Source organism: Nicotiana sylvestris, chromosome 4 (assembly GCF_000393655.2).
Source record: "Nicotiana sylvestris chromosome 4, ASM39365v2, whole genome shotgun sequence".
NCBI classification, from domain to species: Eukaryota; Viridiplantae; Streptophyta; class Magnoliopsida; order Solanales; family Solanaceae; genus Nicotiana; species Nicotiana sylvestris.
Genome location: NC_091060.1, coordinates 147,848,718 through 147,854,342, shown reverse-complemented (window position 1 = coordinate 147,854,342; position 5,625 = coordinate 147,848,718).

The following is a 5,625-nucleotide window of genomic DNA, read 5'->3' as shown; positions in this document are numbered from 1 at the left end:
GTTTGCACGATTTGAGCAAGCGATTTCGATCAGTGGAGTTCAGACACATCCCGAGAGTTCACAATGAGGTTGCCGATGCTTTGGCCACTTTAGCATCGATGTTGCACCATCCAGACAAAATCCATGTTGACCCATTGTATATTCAGGTTCGTGATCAGCATGCCTACTGCAACATAATAGAAGAAGAAATGGATGGCGAGCCATGGTTTTATGATATCAAGGAATACCTCAGGATGGGGATATACCCGGAGCAGGCAACCGGAGATCAAAAGAGAGCCATTCGACGACTGGCAAATGGATTTTTCCTCAGTGGAGGAATGTTGTACAAAAGAACCCCAGATCTGGGATTGCTGAGATGTATTGATGCAGGTCAAGCCACGATAGTGATGACAGAGGTACATGCTGGAGTCTGTGGGCCCCATATGAGCGGATATGTGTTGGCAAAGAAGATTCTGCGAGCGGGATATTATTGGCTCACTATGGAGCATGATTGTATCAGTTTCGTACGAAAATGCCATCAGTGTCAGATACACGGAGATCTGATTCATTCTCCACCAATGGAATTGCACACAATGTCCGCACCATGGCCATTTGTAGCATGGGGCATGGATGTCATTGGGCCTATCGAGCCGGCAGCTTCGAACGGTCACAGGTTCATTCTGGTAGCCATCGATTATTTCACTAAGTGGGTTGAAGCCAAAACTTTTAAGTCTGTAACCAAGAAGGCAGTGGTGGATTTCGTCCATTCCCATATCATTTGTAGATTTGGGATCCCAAATATAATAATCACGGACAATGGTGCTAATCTTAACAGCAACTTGATGAGAGAAGTATGTGAACAGTTTAAGATTACACACCGTAATTCCACTCCGTATCGGCCCAAGGCGAATGGAGCAGTTGAGGCAGCCAACAAAAATATAAAGAAGATATTGAGGAAAATGATTGAAGGATCCAGACAATGGCATGAAAAGCTACCATTTGCGTTGTTAGGATACCGCACTACTGTTCGTACTTCAATAGGTGCGACTCCTTATTTGTTGGTATACGGAACCGAAGCAGTAATACCAGCAGAAGTTGAAATTCCTTCCCTTCGAATTATCGCTGAGGCCGGGATTGACGATGATGAATGGGTCAAAACCCGACTAGAGCAGCTGAGTTTAATGGATGAAAAAAGATTGGCAGCAGTATGTCATGGCCAGTTGTATCAAAAGAGAATGGCAAGAGCATACAATAAGAAGGTGCGCCCCAGAAAATTTGAAGTAGGGCAACAAGTATTGAAACGGATCCTCCCACATCAGATTGAGGCAAAAGGCAAGTTCGCCCCGAATTGGCAAGGGCCGTATATTGTGACCAGAGTATTATCCAATGGCGCTTTACGTCTGACGGATGTTGAAGGAAGATGCGTCGACATGGCTATCAATTCTGATGCAGTCAAAAGATATTATGTGTAATTTCTTTTGTTGTTTATTTGTTTGTTTGTACTTAGTGCTTATCGGATAATGAAATGACGGAGGCAATTCTTTCTTCTATCCAAACACTTTTAACCTTTGCTTTACCCCTTTGAGCCATACTTATCTTTTTATACCCCTCTCTTGGAATCATTAATGAAAAAATGTATGAAAAAAAAACTTTGTGAAGGTCGCAAGAAAACAAAGGAGTCAGTGAACTACGTTCGACCTGATTCCTCAAAGAGGATACGTAGGCGCCTCACGGCTCGGTCATAAGGTAATAAAATAAAAAAAAAAAGAAAAAAAAATCAAAAGAAAAATCCCCAAGTAAGAAAACTGGGGCAGAAATTATGTTTCTAAATTTTGAAAAAAAAAGAAAAAAAAGAGTTTGATTCCAAGAGTTGTAATACTTTACCCATCAAAGTTATTTTGAATTTTATATCCTTTTCTTCTAAAACCTATATTGATATCCAAAAAAGACCTCCCGATCAGTATCCGAGAGGTGTTAAGATAGGCAAATGAAAACCAAGAATAAAACATCGGTCCCTGACTGAATGAGGATCATGAATTGAAAGAATTTTTAGCCAAAAGAATTCCCGGCAGAGATAAATCTTATCGGCAACACTCCAATCCCAAGCTGAGAAAATAAGATGAGAGAGTCTTATCGGCGAAAACCTTCACAGGCGCCATAAGGCGACGTAAGCTGAGAAATACAAAATGAGAGAGTCTTATCGGTGAAAACCTTCACAGGCACCATAAGGCGACGGGAGTTGTGAGAAATGAGAGAGCCTTGTTAGTGAAAACCCCGCGAAGGGCACTATAAGGCGACAAGATAGATTGACGGAAAAGATCCGTATTTTGCGAAGAATTGGGCACCTATTTATCCCCAGCAAGTGAAGACATCAGAAAGTTTGATCGACACAAATAGACTGGGTTGATTAATCCGGAATGCACAACATGATCATTGGAATCGGTTGTATCACCCAGATAAGTTCATTTTTTTTTGTTCAGAAAGATTTTCTCATTTTTCTATCTTTTCATTTTGTTGTTTAAAAGAATTTTTCTAGAAATTTATGTTTTAAGGAAGGTCTTTCAGAGCTTACTACCAGTCGCCAAAATGGTACAACATAAAAAGTGAAAAGGGCAGGCAAGAGACAAGGCAATAAGGCAAAAGACGTTGGTTGCTAGGCCGAATAATACTGTCCTAAAATGGCAAGGAAAGTACGGGGAAGAGCCGGAAAAAAAAAAAAAAAAAAAACATGTTGAGGAAATTGTAAGCCAAGTTCCAAGACGATCCCCAGAGTACTCCGACCGAATATCGACCAAGCTACGAGGTGGTCGGACAACACAGAAGGGGAAGGGAAGAAAGGAAAATTCATCTTCGGCAAAATAACCTCCAGAAATTTTTGAGATACAAAATGGTGAAGGGATAAATGGAAAAACCATCCCCAGCAGAATGTTATCTCCAGCAAATAACATCATCCCCAACAAGTTTTGAGAACGCCGAACAAGAATAAGGGAAAGGGAACAATCATCCCCATCAGGAGTGACATGACCACTCGCCATATTTCAAAAAAAAAAAAAAAAAAAAACTAACTAAATTTTCTTTGATTTGAACAGGAAAATAAAGTGTTGATGATGGCCTAAAGATACGCCATAAGAAAGATCGCCAGAATTGGGGCATAAAATTTTCTGCCACAAGTGGAAATTTTCTCGAAGAATCGAGGAAACAAATTCAAATTATTCTTTACCAATTAGGCGCCCACCAGTATAATGCGGGAATACTTTTCAGTTCTAGGTCGCCCACCAGTATAATGCGGGAATACTTTTCAGTTCTAGGTCGCCCACCAGTATAATGCGGGAATACATTTCATGTTCTAGGTCGCCCACCAGTATAATGCGGGCATACATTTCAGTTTTCCATTTCTAGGTCACCCACCAGTATAATGCGGGTATGCATTTATGTTTTCATTTCATGCTCTAGGTCGCCCACCAGTATAATGCGGGAATACTTTTTAGGTTCTAGGTCGCCCACCAGTATAATGCGGGAATACTTTTCAGTTCTAGGTCGCCCACCAGTATAATGCGGGAATACATTTCATGTTCTAGGTCGCCCACCAGTATAATGCGGGCATACATTTCAGTTTTCCATTTCTAGGTCACCCACCAGTATAATGCGGGTATGCATTTATGTTTTCATTTCATGCTCTAGGTCGCCCACCAGTATAATGCGAGAATACTTTTCAGTTCTAGGTCGCCCACCAGTATAATGCGGGAATACATTTCAGTTCTAGGTCGCCCACCAGTAAAATGCGGGAATACTTTCTGTTCTAGGTCGCCCACCAGTAAAATGCGGGAATACATTTCAGTTCTAGGTCACCCACCAGTAAAATGCGGGAATACATTTCAGTTCTAGGTCGCCCACCAGTAAAATGCGGGAATACATTTCTGTTCTAGGTCGCCCACCAGTAAAATGCGGGAATACATTTCAGTTCTAGGTCGCCCACCAGTAAAATGCGGGAATACATTTCAGTTCTAGGTCGCCCACCAGTAAAATGCGGGAATACTTTCTGTTCTAGGTCGCCCACCAGTAAAATGCGGGAATACATTTCAGTTCTAGGTCGCCCACCAGTAAAATGCGGGAATACTTTTAAGTTCTAGGTCGCCCACCAGTATAATGCAGGAATACTTTCTGTTCTAGGTCGCCCACCAGTAAAATACGGGAATACATTTCAGTTCTAGGTCGCCCACCAGTAGAATGCGGGAATACTTTTAAGTTCTAGGTCGCCCACCAGTATAATGCGGGAATACATTTCAGTTCTAGGTCGCCCACCAGTAAAATGCGGGAATACTTTCTGTTCTAGGTCGCCCACCAGTAAAATGCGGGAATACATTTCAGTTCTAGGTCGCCCACCAGTAAAATGTGGGAATACTTTCAGCTATAGTTCGCCCACCAGTATAATGCGGGCATACATTTCATAATTTTGCATTGAAGCAACTTTTTAGTCTTGTATTACAGAGTTTGGAATCAGTAACCCCACCAGAAGGCGGAAGGTTACAACAGGAATCCCCAGCAGTAAACAATAAAATCCCCAGCACCGGGAAGCAGAAGGTTGCAACAAGAGGTCCCAGCATAAACTCAAGTCCATGTGTCAAAAGGAAGAAAAGCATCGGAAGAAAAGCACCAGAGGAAACACAAGCCGACAAGAAAGCAAGGCAACAAGAACAAATTTTAGTCTAGCCTAGCTTCTTGTTTTCTTTTAAGCACGGTGTAACAAGGAGATCGGTAAGCAGTGATAACAGCATGCAACAGCAGTAACATCGCAGTCTCACGGTAGTCCCAGCTACCAAAAACTTCCCGAACTACATTGACCTGATTCCTGTTTAGCCCAGGATATGTAGGAAACCTTTGAAGCAAAGGTTCGGTCAAATCTTTTTCAAAAAATGCTTCACACGGAGTACTCGGATGGGCAAAAATCGCTCGCTTTATCTTTGCACGAAAACCCTTCGTGTATCCGGGCAAAGAGGGGCAGCTGTAAGCACGTGATTTTTGCCCTATATGAGAATTACTCCCAAAAAATCCAAAAATAAAATGATTTTTCTTTGGTGTGCAATTTTGTGATATTTTGTGATATTTTGAATAATTATTTGTATTTGTCTGTGCGTGTTTATTTGATAAATTAATAAAAATACAAAAATATGTCGCATTTTACATGTAGGATTTAATTCTATAGTTGTTAGTAATTAAATTTGTTTTACAAAAATTAAAAAATTACAAAAATAAGCATCGTTTGCATTTTTAGCATTTAATGTCCAAATATACAATTTTATGCTTAATTAATACTTAATTGTGCGTTAATTGTTATTGGGAGTTAATTTGCGCTTTTATAACTTAATTTAATTCTTAATAATAGTTTAAGTATTTTTATAATTTAGTTTTAGAGAAATAAAAGAAGAAAAGAGAGCGAAAATATAAAGAAAGTCGGAATTGGGCCTCTTCTTCGATTTCAAGCCATAGGCCCAAAAAATGGCCCAATCTTCCTTACGACCCAGTCCATTTCGAACTGGGTCGACCCAGTCCATAACCCAAAAGACCCAATACCCCTATCTTGCATTTCAAAGACACAAAACAAAAAAAAAAAAAAAAAAAAACCCAAAAACCCTAAAAATGACCTAA